Source organism: Macadamia integrifolia, chromosome 2 (assembly GCF_013358625.1).
Source record: "Macadamia integrifolia cultivar HAES 741 chromosome 2, SCU_Mint_v3, whole genome shotgun sequence".
Taxonomy (NCBI): domain Eukaryota; kingdom Viridiplantae; phylum Streptophyta; class Magnoliopsida; order Proteales; family Proteaceae; genus Macadamia; species Macadamia integrifolia.
This window is the reverse complement of record NC_056558.1, coordinates 5,931,692-5,944,686: the sequence shown is the minus strand read 5'-3', so window position 1 is coordinate 5,944,686 and position 12,995 is coordinate 5,931,692. Positions and strand designations below refer to the sequence as shown.

The 12,995-nt window shown below is 38.1% G+C and overlaps 1 non-coding gene across 1 annotated transcript; it reads right to left on the bottom strand.

Annotated features, from left to right (window-relative positions):
• Positions 1 to 5,519: 5,519 nt before the first annotated feature.
• LOC122072439 lies at positions 5,520 to 5,626 on the bottom strand. Its single transcript, XR_006138454.1, has one exon. It is a non-coding gene; the product is annotated as a small nucleolar RNA R71 (small nucleolar RNA).
• Positions 5,627 to 12,995: the final 7,369 nt, after the last annotated feature.

Below are 12,995 nucleotides of genomic sequence, written 5' to 3'. Positions count from 1 at the left end.
GGGGGGGGGGGGAGAGAAAGACTTATGAAGAAGCCTACCAACTTGAACTTCTTGTTTCTTATTTGATTTGGAATACTACCAGCCCTAAAAATCAGACCTGGAATAAACCAAACATGAAATTTCTAGGCCTAGAGAAGACAAATTTGAACTTGAAAACTTGTGCTCCACACTTGGTTCTTGTGACTTAGAACTAAGCCTAGAACTGAAAGTAAAATTACAACTGAATACCATAAACAATAAACATAACAACTTGCATTCATTAAATAAAATTCTATTACATAAGTGCTTAAACCAAAAAGTGAAGTGCTAGAGAAAGAGAGGATACCCTAATAGAGAAGTGCCCTCTTCCCTCTTGTATGATTTTTATTTATAAGGGATAGGGGATGGGGGAGGACGTCCAAGGGTGGATCCCCTTGGACGATTTTGTGTGATAGGTGGAGGAGAGATAAGAGAGAAAGGAGAGGAGTCTCCCACTATTTAGGTTTCCTAATTAAGGCTTTTTTTTAGGTCTAAGGTGATGATGTGGAGGAGAGAGAAGAGAGAAAAGGAGTCTCCAATGATTTTTTTTTCCTATTTTTCTCCTTACTTTCTTTTCTCTCTCTTCTATCTTTCGCACAAACCCTTTCTTGGATGATTTCCTCTCCTTGCTTTAATCGATTTGGGCTATCTTCTAATTTAATTAGAAATTCTATCCATGCCTCTTGTCTTTAAGTAGGTGAAAAATAGAGAATCTTCAACCAAATCTCCAAAAAAAGGAGATCTTGTGTTCCAGGCCCAAGGAGAGAGAGAGTGGCACCCAAGGTGGGCTCCTCCTTTGTTGGCATCTGAAATATTCTCTTGTACCCCTGGGACAACTGCAGAAGGCCTGGGCCTGCATCTCGTTTCTGTTTTAGTCCATTATTCTTTTTTTGGCCAGAAAAGAATAATCACTTATATGGGTGCCAAAACGAATGTGTACTTTTAATGCAACACGTTCATCTTGCTCAGAATTTTGTCCTCTTTGTAGCTATGAAATAAATAGGACCTCCTTACGTGTAAAATTGGAGATATGATGCTTGATAGTCCCTAAGGCCTTTAAAATACAAAACCTGCAAAAAGAGTATAACCCAAGGTAGCTCCATTCTAAGTATCTAAAAATGCATGCTTACTTCCTAAGATTTCACATATAAATGTGCTCATCAGTGCTTCATACTTATCAATTGAATAGTCTACCTTGCATTTAACCTTTAAAATCCATTTGTTTCCAATGGTCTTTACACCTAAGAGGTAGGTCAACTAATTCCCATACTTTAGTCTTACTTAGAGAACTCAGTTCATCCTCTATAGCAGCTTGCCACTTATCCTTAGCATATAAGTAAAGCACCTCTGTCAAAGAAGAGGACTCATCCTCATCCTTTGGAAGATAAATGAGAGTTTTCCCTTCAATCTCAAACCGACGACAAGGAATATGTCTACGAGTGCTCTTAAGTGTAAGAGAATCATGATAATCATCTAGTGGTATACTCCCACTAATTAGTACACTCCCACTAGGTGATGATCAATCCCATTTTCTTTGGCAATTATAGGATCAATTAATTCCCCACTCTCGCCAAGAGTAGGTGAGATGCTTTTCTTATCCTCTTATCTCAAAGAGGTCGAGATCCCTACTGGTGTCACTAGTACTAGAAAAGTCTATCTCAATAAATTTGACATCGCATGACTCTGTCTTGGTCATTTCTCCTCCAGGGTGTTCACCATATATAATGTAACCCTTCGAGCTATCGAAGTATCTTATAAAGATGTGTTTCCTAGCTCTTGGGCCAAACTTTTTGAACTTATGGAAGGTGTTGTGAACATAACCTATTGATCCCTATGGTCCCATATGTCTCAAGTTAGGCTTTGAAGGCACCCAGTTAAGGATGTAGGCTATAGTTAAAAGAGCACTTCCAGAAAGATATTGGGAGGTTGACTTGCGTTATCATCGACCTAATCATATCTAAAAGTGTCCTATTCCTCCAATTTTCTACGCCATTTTGTTACGGAGTATAAGGAATTTTCAACTGCCTACAAATCCCCTTCTCCTCACACAGTTCTTTAAACTAGTTAGATAGATACTCACATCCCTTGTCAGTGTGCAGAGTTTTTAACTTCTTGCTTAACTGATTCTTTACCTCTGCCATGAAGCGTTTGAAGCAATCTAATGCCTCGTAGTGGTGAGTGATTAGATACATATAACTATATCACGGATAATCATCAATGAATATGAGAAAATAAGAGGCGCTATGGCATGCCTTTATATTCATAGGTCTGTAAATATCTGAGTGGACAAGTTCTAGAGCCTGGGTAGCTCAGACAGCATTTCTGAAAGGCTTTCAATGAGCCTTACCTGCTAGACAGGGCTCGCATATAGGGAAGTTGACTTTAGTGAGTGAGCCTAAAAGGCCTTCTCAAGCTAACCTAGCCATCTTGTCTCTACCTAAGTAACCCAGGCTAGTTGCATGTAATTGATTCAGAATTATTATATATATTAACTATATAAGAAATAGATTAAGAAGAATCAATCAAATCTAATTTAAAAATTCCATCAATTAAGGATCTATGTCCAAGTATAGTACCACTCAAATAAAACTCTAAAGTGTAACCATCAATATGGAAAGAATATCCTAAAGGTGATAACGTAGAAATTGAATGTAGATTATGTTGAATATTCAGTGCGTAAAGCACAAAGTGAAGAAGTAATGTGCGCACAGTATGCATCTTGAGCTGATAAAAGCTAACTGATGAGCACATTTATGTGTGAAATCTAGGGTAGTAAAACATGCATTTTACATATTTAGAATGGAGCTACCTTGGGTTTTACTCTCTTTTTGCAGGTTTTATATTTTCAAGGCCTTAAGGACTATCGGGAGCTATATCTTCAATTTTACACGTAAAGAGGTCCTATTTCTTTCCATGGTTGCGAAGAGGACGAAATTCTGAGCAAGATGGACGTGTTCAATTAAAAGTACACATTCGTTTGGTCACCCGTACAAATGATTATTCTTTTTCGGGTCAGAAAAAGAATAATGGATCAGAACTGAACCGAGATGCAGAACCAGCCCGTTGCAATTGTCCCAGAGGTACAAGGAATACTCCAAATGCCAACAAGGATCGATGGACCACATCCTTAAGTGATTAAAGATTTGTTTTTGGTAACAACAACTACCTAGCTTAGTTGGTGAGCTATGGTGTACAAAATTCCCTTGCTCACCAAGAGGTCTCAAGTTCGAATCTCATGGTTGTTTTTTTTTAGAGAATTTGTTGAAGATTTCCTGCTTTTCACTCACTTAAAGCACTAAGGGCATGGAGGGAATTTTCACATCAAGGTAGAAGCAAGCAAAATCGTGGAAGCAAGAAGAGAAGAAAAAAAAAAGGAAAGAGAAAAAAAGGGGAGAACAAAAAATTGTCCAAATATTCTCTCTCCTCCACATCATCACCAAAGATTGTCCAAATCACACAAAGGAAGAAAAAAAATCGTCCCTAGGAGAGAGAAAAAAAAGAAGAAAAATAAATTAGAAAAAAAAAAGGAAAGAAAATAAGCAAAAAATTTTAGAAAATTTCTCAAAATTTATTTCTCTCTTCTCTCTCCTCCATCTTAGCACTTTTGGACTCAAAAGATCTCACAATCAATTGTGGGTTTCTCTCTTTTAGGAAAGAGAAAATTGTTACCCTACCTCTCCATTCCCTATAAATACAACTCATGTAAGAGGAGGAGACACAATTCATTCTTCTTCTAGTTTTCTTTAGTTGCTCTCTCTCTTCCTCTTTCTCTCTTTAGTTTTAGTTCTTCTCTATTTTTGCTTTAATCACTTTTGTAATAGTTTTTTTTATTTCAATTAATGCAAGCACTCTTTTATTTTTATTCAGTTCTTTTTATGTTTATGATTTATGCAATTGAGTTGTAATTTTTTAAGTTATAGTTCTAGGCTTAGATCTAGGTGACAAGATCATGAGCCGTGGAGCAATTTTTTTTTTCAAGTTCAAGCATTGATTCAAGTAAGTAGGCTCCTTCAGTAGTCTTCTCTCCCCCCCTCTCATTCCTCTTCTGACTACCCTTTCTTTCTTAATTTAGGATTTTTATTTTCAGTCGTTACATTATTGCTATCCCTTTCCCCCAAGGTTCATGGCTAGTGTATGTGTTGGTTTTGCCCCTCCTAGCCATAGAACCATCAATTTATTGCTTTTATTTTAATTGTCTCCCTTTCCCTAAAGCCAAGTAGAGTAACCCTTGTAAGAGTGACTCTCTGGTCAAGTAGGGAAGCTCATATTATGATGCATCCCTCGGGCTAAGTAGAGAAACCTGCTTGTGAGTCTCTCTCTAGCTTTATCCCATTTCTTTTACTTTATTTTTATTTCAGCATTTTTTTTCCTTTATTTATTTATTTTTTTTTAATTGCGTGGGTTGTTTATTTTCAGTTATTTATTTATTTAATTTTAATTGCGTGGCTTGCGTCTTTAAATTCTTAGATGACGAATGGTTAGGACGTTATTTTAGATACATATGTTTAGGACGGTAATTAGAATTAGATCACAACCATTAATCAGTTCACTTTCGCATTATTAAAAGAAATAAAAAATAAAGTGGCTGCTCTCCTTGTGTTCGACCCGTAGCACACTGATCCGTACGCTTGCGGTTACATTTTAAATCTCAAACAAGTTTTTGGCGCCGTTGCCGGGGAGACAGTTTCATGTTATTTTTCACTTTCTTTTGGTAAATCGGAGTGCTTTGTTTGCTTTGTTTTATATTTTTCCTTTTCTTTTATTAAATTCCTGAGAGGAACAACTTGCAATAATAGTTGTATCAGTGGAGGTCGCCATGCCTCACAGTATGATAAAGACAGGTTTCGCCCTGTAGCAGTACCTCAGGAATTGACCTGGGCAACCCCGGATCCCTGCCGGTAAGCTCCCAAAAAGTAAAAATAAAAATAAAAAAAAATCAAAAAAATCATCAAAAAGTTTTGCTATCCATTCTTTTGTGCTTGTCTTACTTTAGTTGTGGGAAGTTTTTCTGTTGCATGAGTGTTAAGTGGGTACGTAATACTAAGAATCGGTTAGAAAGAAGAGATCCAACAAGTAGTGACCCTATACGTTTGCTCTCTTTAAAACCCTTCAATATGGGAGACTAACAGCAAAACCCTTCACCTAAATCTCTGAAAGACAGGTTCTACCCTGCTAGAACAGCCCAACCTTCCTACATAGTTCTACCACGAGCCTAGGGCAATAATTTTGAACTCAAATCTCAATACATCACTATGTTGCCCCACTTCCATGGGTTGACCTCTGAGGATGCATACCTATTTCTAAGGGAATTTGAAGAGGTATGTGTTCTAATTAAGATCCAACAGCTTTCTGATGATGCTGTTAAGCTTAGGTTTATCACTTTTGCATTGAAAGACCAAGCTAAGAAGTGGTTGTATGGATTACCCACAAATTCCATAACCTCATGGGAACAGTTCACAGTTGTCTTCCTTAAGAAGTTTTTCCCAACTCACAAGACCAATAAGCTTAGAAGTGATATCCTTCAGTTTAGGCAAAAGCCTAGTGAGTTATTTTCCAAACTTAATGAGAGATTCAAGGATCTACTCCAAGAATGCCCTCACCATGGCCTAGACCTATGGCATTTATGTCAAATAATTTATGAGGGTATTGATTACCCAACTAAACAAATGATAGAGTCTATGTGCCCTGAGGGATTCACATCCTTTACAGATGAAGGAAAGGCATGGGAATTCTTACTTGACTTAGCTGACAAAACCCGTGAGTGGCAATCAACCCAAGAGAGTGAAAGAACCATAGGAGGAAAAGGATATTTTGTGGATGGGACAGTAGCCAAGGAAGCCCATTTGGATAGCCTAATCAAAAGAATTGAGGCTATTGTTCCTAGAGAGCCATCATCAGTCAATTTGGTTAATATTTGTGCTTGGTGCCAGTCCCCTAGACATGTCATAGAAGAATGCCCTAACACCTCTGGGGGCACTTCTAATGATAGTGTTAATGCCTTATACCAGAATAATCCATATAGTAACACCTACAATCCAGGATGGAGAAATTACCCAAATTTCTCTTGGAATCAGGGCAACCAAGCAGGACCTTCCAATTTCTATAGTCAAGGTCAACCTGGACCCCAAAGGCCTCCCTTTGCACAATAATCTTTTTCCCAAAATACTTTTCCTAGGTCAAATGTAGGACCTCAGGCGAGTTTTCCTAGGGCCCCTCTCCTCTCATCTTATCAGCAACCCCCTGGGTTTACTAACACTGGAGAGGCAAGTAGAATTAGTGACTTGGAAAAAAATATGGCCCTCCTCATGACAAGCCATCAAAATCTTACGAGAGAACTTACCCAAGTTGTCTCAATTATGCATGAGAGGGAGAAGGGAACTTTACCCAGTCAACCAGAGCCTAACCCTAGGCATCATCAGCCTATTAGTTCACAAGGACCAACTAATGCACCACTGAATATAGTACAAGGTCAGACTCAACAAGGGCCCTCTAACCAATGTAATGTTGTTTATGCCCTTAGGAGTGGTAGAGAGTACCAACAGAGCGTTCCTAAATCTTCCCCATCTATTACTCCTGTTAACTCTTCTTCAGTTGAGGACACAAATGTGCCTCTTGTTCCAGGTTCGTCTGATGAACCTAAAGATTTTTCTGAACTAAAGATTTTTCTGAAACTAAAGATGATTTGGTTGAGGAAACCAAAAATGATTCTTCTGAACAGGGGCAAATCCCTAACAGTCCTTATGTTCATCCTGTCCCATTTCCTAATCGCTTGGTAAACAAAAAGAAGACTGCTTCTATGGACAAAATTTTAGAAGTCTTAAAAAAGGTAGAAGTGAACATCCCTCTTTTGGATGCCATATCCCAGATCCCCGCCTATGCAAAGGTACTAAAAGATTTGTGTACTCACAAACGTATCACTAGTGTGCCCAAAAAGGCGTTCTTGGCAGGTAACATTAGTTCCATAATTACTCAGCCTATAGCAGCCAAGTATAAGGATCCAGGGAGCCCTACCATATCTTGTGTCATAGGCACCACCTATATTGAGCATGCCTTACTTGACCTTGGCGCAAGTGTGAATCTTTTACCTTACCATGTGTACAAGCAACTAGGATTGGGAGAATTGAAAGCCACTGGAACTACTCTTCAGTTAGCAGATAGGTCTGTTAAGATTCCTAAAGGGATGGTTGAGGATGTCTTACTAAAGGTGGGGGAATTTATTTTCCCTGTTGATTTCATTGTGTTAGATACTAAGCCCTTCTCAACCAAGGATGAGATCCCAATAATTCTAGGAAGACCATTCTTGGCTACCAGTAATGCATCAATCAATTGCCGGAATGGTTTCCTAAGATTATCTTTTGGTAACCAAACTGTTGAGTTTAACATGTTTAGGATTGGCAAGCAACCACATATGGAAGAAGAGATCAATATGCTTGAGGATTTTTTGGATTTTTCTGATGATTTAGTTACCAACTTTGATATTGATTTTGATTCAGAATTCCAAGAGTGTATGGATGAGTTGGATGATGATAGTGAAAATTTCTTTTCTGAAGTCTTGAGTCTTCACACACTTGTGGAGCCCTTAGGACCCCTTTCCAATTCCATTCCCAAACCTTCCATAGTTGAGCCCCCTAAGCTAGATCTTAAGGAGTTGCCATCTAATTTGAGATATGCTTTCCTAGGGCCTGACCAGACTCTTCCTGTAATAATTTCTTCAAATTTGACTTCTAGCTAGGAAGAGAAGTTACTTAAAGTGTTAAAAGATAATAAGGAAGCCCTAGGTTGGACCATGGCTGATATCAAGGGTATAAGCCCTTCTATTGTGCAACATCATATACATCTTATGGAGGATTCCAAACCATCCACGGAACCCCAAAGAAGAGCTAACCCAGTGATGATGGAAGCCATTAAGAAAGAGATCCTAAAGTGCTTAGATCATGGAATAATTTATCCTATTTCTGACAGCCAATGGGTAAGCCCAGTTCACGTAGTGCCTAAGAAGTCTGGTGTGACTGTAGTTCCTAATGCCAATAATGAGTTGATCCCTACCCGTGTCCAAACAGGATGGCGTGTGTGCATTGATTACAGGAAGTTAAATGCGGCAACATGGAAGGACCACTTCCTATTGCCATTCATTGACCAGATGTTAGAGAGGTTAGCTGGACATGAATACTATTGCTTTCTTGATGGATATTCCGGCTATAACCAAATCCCAATTGCTTTAGAGGACCAACATAAGACCACTTTTACATGCCCATATAGAACATTTGCTTACAGGCGTATGCCCTTTGGACTTTGCAATGCCCCTGCTATGTTCCAACGATGCATGATGAGTATTTTTTCTGACATGGTCAAAAAAATTTTAGAAGTATTTATGGATGACTTTTTAATTCATGGGAATTCCTATTCTAAATGTCTTCATCATCTTTCCCTAGTTTTGAAAAGGTGCATATCTAAGAATTTGGTTTTGAATTGGGAGAAATGCCATTTTATGGTTAAATCTGGTATTGTTTTAGGCCACGTAATATCCAAAGAGGGAATTAAGGTAGATAGAGCCAAAGTGAATTTAATTGATAATTTACCACCTCCTCAATCTGTTAAGGATGTTTAGTCTTTTCTAGGGCATGCAGGCTTCTACAGAAGGTTTATTAAGAACTTTAGTCAGTTAGCCCGACCTCTCACCTCATTACTTGTCAAAGATCAGACTTTTGAGTTTTCCAAAGAGTGCCTAGATTCCTTCAAGCAACTTAAGAAGGAGTTGACCAATGCACCCATTGTTCAACCACCTGTTTGGACTGAACCTTTTGAACTGATGTGTGATGCTTCAGATTTTGCCATAGGAGCAGTTTTAGGTCAAAGGATTAATAAGTTACCCACTGTCATTTACTATGCTATTAGGACCTTAAATGATGCACAAATCAATTATACAACCACTGAAAAAGAATTTTTAGCTGTTGTGTTTGCATTTGAAAAGTTTCGGTCTTACTTAGTTGGCTCACATGTGGTGGTGTATACTGGTCATTCTGTCCTCAGATACCTAGTTCAGAAGAAGGATGCCAAAGCTCATCTCATTAGGTGGGTTTTACTTTTGCAAGAGTTTGATTTAGAAATTAGGGATAAGAAAGGAGTTGAAAACCTAGTTGCAGACCATTTATCCCGGCTTCCCAATTCCTTGACTGTTGATTCTCCAGTCAACGAGAACTTTCCAGATGAACAATTATTTGCAATGTCTAGTGAACCATGGTTTGCTGACATTGTCAACTTCTTAGTTTCAGGTGTGACTCCGGATCACTGGTCCACTCAAGATAAGTATAGGTTTCATTCCCAAGTTAAACACTTTTTCTGGGATGATCCTTATTTGTTTAAGATATGTCCGGATCAGATTATCCGATGATGTGTTCCTGATCATAAGCAACATTCTATTCTCTCTTTTTGTCATGATCATGCATGTGGTGGACACTTTGGACCTAAGAAAACTGCCGCAAAGGTTCTCCAATGCGGATTTTATTGGCCCACTCTTTTTAGAGATGCTTTTGATTTTTGCAAGGCTTGCCTTGCCTGCCAGTCTTTTGGCCCTATCAATAAAAGAAACATGATGCCCCTCAACCCTATTTTGGTAGTTGAGATCTTTGATGTATGGGGCATCGATTTTATGGGACCATTCCCTAATTCCTTTGAGAATTTGTACATACTTTTAGCCGTTGATTATGTTTCTATATGGATAGAGGCCATACCTTGTAAAACTAATGACCACAAAGTGGTGGTCCAATTTCTAAAAGAAAACATTTTTTCTGCTTTGGTACACCACGTGCAATAATTAGTGATAGGGGTACTTATTTTTGTAATCAACCTTGTGAGGCCCTAATGAAAAAGTATAGGATCACCCATAAGTTATTTACCCCTTATCACCCCCAAACTAGTGGCCAAGTGGAGGTGTCTAATAGGTAGATCAAATAAATCTTGAAGAAAACTATTAATCCCAACCGTATGGATTGGTCCCTTAGGCTCATTGATGCCTTGTGGGCCCATCAGACTGCATTCAAGACCAACCTTGGTCAGTCTCCCTATCATTTGGTGTATGGAAAAGCTTATCACTTACCAGTTGAGTTGGAGCATAAGACCTTTTAGGCCATCAAGAAGCTCAACTTTGATTTATCTGATGCAGGAATTCATCATAGGCTCCACTATCTGAGTTGGAGGAACTTAGGAATGAAGCTTATGAAAGTTCTAGGATTTATAAGAAAAAGACCAAAGCTTTCCATGATAAACACATTTTGCGTAAATCTTTTGCAATTGGTGATAAGGTCTTATTGTACAACTCTCGATTGCATCTTTTTCCTGGTAAGCTTAGATCCCGATGGGATGGCCCATTTATTGTTCATAATGTATATCCCCATGGGGCTGTGGAGATTTTGAATCCAAGAACAGGGGTAATTTCGAAGGTTAATAGTCAGCGTTTGAAACCGTTCCTCGAGTTTCCCACTACTAGTAGTGAAGTGGTCATGGATCTCCATGAACCTTTTTACACTGATGACTAATTTTTAATCAGGTATGACCCCCTTGCATTGTCTTTGCTTTTAATTTTTTCCATGCATTGAGGACATTGCATGACTTAAGTGTGGGGGAGGGAAACCAGTTTTTGTTTTTTTTCTTTCACTTTATTTTGTTTGTTTTTCTTTTTATTTTTGAGCTTGCTAAGGATGAAGTCCTACTTTGGCTTTTGGCTAATGATCAGACCATTCAGATGCTTGATGTATGAAAATAAAAGTTTTGACAAAGGTACCCATTTTGAACGTATAAAACCCTGTTGAGAAGAAAGAAACAAGCATGTGTCTTTAGATGGGACTTTCTTTTGAAAAATAAGAGACCCCTGTTTTATGGTGATGGACCATATGTAAGTCTGTGGGTTCCTTGTACTTTTGATTTGGAGTTGAGACCTTTTTAATTTGGCATGGGTTGACAAATGCACAATTTTAAATGAAATGTGAAATCTGGTATAAAGAAGAATAAGAGTTGATTCCCTTGGAACTAGATAGGACATTGCGCCTCAGGAAGCGTGGTGTCTTGATTGAAATTCCTTAGGAGGAAACTTCTGAAGTAACTCTAGCATCACTGCCTTTGTGGACATATGCAAAAAGCGAAGCTACATAGTAACTTGGGTGTCTGGTGTTTGTTCCACCATGTCATTCAGGCCAAAAGTAGTGGAGTAGAATAGAGTTTATTAAGTAGAAAAAAAAAGAGAAAAAAAATGTGCAAATGTCATTATTGCTTGGTAACATGTTTGGTCAAAAGCACTCCAACGCCTTAGTCATTGGTTCCCTATTTCTTCACAAGTGGTTTTGCCTTAAGATAAGGATGTTTTGGAAGAGATGAGGTGAGTTCCAAATTAAGAAATATGGTAGTGCCTGGAATTGATAAAGGGTAATAAAAGTTCAAGTGTGGGGGTCCCTTGTAAGAGAAATTATCTTTGCTCCGGATCGGTATGAGCCTTACCTTTAGCCAAAGTTGGGATTTGTTTATTCTGAATTTTGGGTGTATATTCACTGCAAACACCCCCGAGACACAACTCGTCCACTAGGGGTGACCTAGGGGTTTAAAGGCTTGTTGCACATGCTAAGTGCAACCGTGATTCCTACGAAAGTGAGTTAGGTTTTTTGTTTTTATTCTTTTTCTTTTTGTTTTGCTCGAGGACTAGCAAAGTCTAAGTGTGGGGGAATTCTGATGAGCACATTTATGTGTGAAATCTAGGGTAGTAAAACATGCATTTTACATATTTAGAATGGAGCTACCTTGGGTTTTACTCTCTTTTTGCAGGTTTTATATTTTCAAGGCCTTAAGGACTATCGGGCGCTATATCTTCAATTTTACACGTAAAGAGGTCCTATTTCTTTTCATGGTTGCGAAGAGGATGAAATTCTGAGCAAGATGGACGTGTTCAATTAAAAGTACACATTCGTTTGGTCACCCGTACAAATGATTATTCTTTTCGGGCCAGAAAAAGAATAATGGATCAGAACTGAACCGAGATGCAGAACCAGCCCGTTTGCAATTGTCCCAGAGGTACAAGGAATACTCCAAATACCAACAAGGATCGATGGACTACATCCTTAATTGATTGAAGATTCGTTTTTGGTAACAACAACTACCTAGTGTAGTTGGTGAGCTATGGTGTACAAAATTCCCTTGCTCACCAAGAGGTCTCAAGTTCGAATCTCATGGTTGTTTTTTTTAGACAATTTTGTTAAAGATTTTCTGCTTTTCACTCACTTAAAGCACTAAGGGCATGGAGGGGATTTCCACATCAAATTAGAAGCAAGGAAAATCGTGGAAGCAAGAAGAGAAGAAAAAAAAAAGGAAAGAAAAAAAAGGGAGAAATAAAGATTGTCCAAATCTTCTCTCCTCCACGTCATCACCAAAGATTGTCCAAATCACACAAAGTAAGAAGAAATCGTCCCTAGGAGAGAGAAAAAAGAAGAAAAAAAAATTAGAAAAAAAAGGAAAGAAAATAAGCAAAAAAATTATAGGAAATTTCTCCAAATTTATTTCTCTCTTCTCTCTCCTCTCTCCTCCATCTTAGCACTTTTGGACTCAAAAGATCTCACAATCAATTGTGGGTTTCTCCCTTTTAGGAAAGAGAAATTTGTTACCCTACCTCCCCATTCCCTATAAATACAACTCATGTAAGAGGAGGAGAGACAATTCATTCTTCTTCTAGTTTTTTTTTAGTTGCTTTCTCTCTCCCTCTCTCACTCTTTGGTTTTAGTTCTTCTCTATTTTTGCTTTAATCACTTTTGTAATAGTTTTTTTTTATGTCAATTAATGCAAGCACTCTTTTATTTTTATTCAGTTCTTTTTATGTTTATGATTTATGCAATTGAGTTGTAATTTTTTAAGTTATAGTTCTAGGCTTAGATCTAGGTGACAAGATCATGAGCCGTGGACCAATTTTTTTTTCAAGTTCAAGCATTGATTCAAGTAAG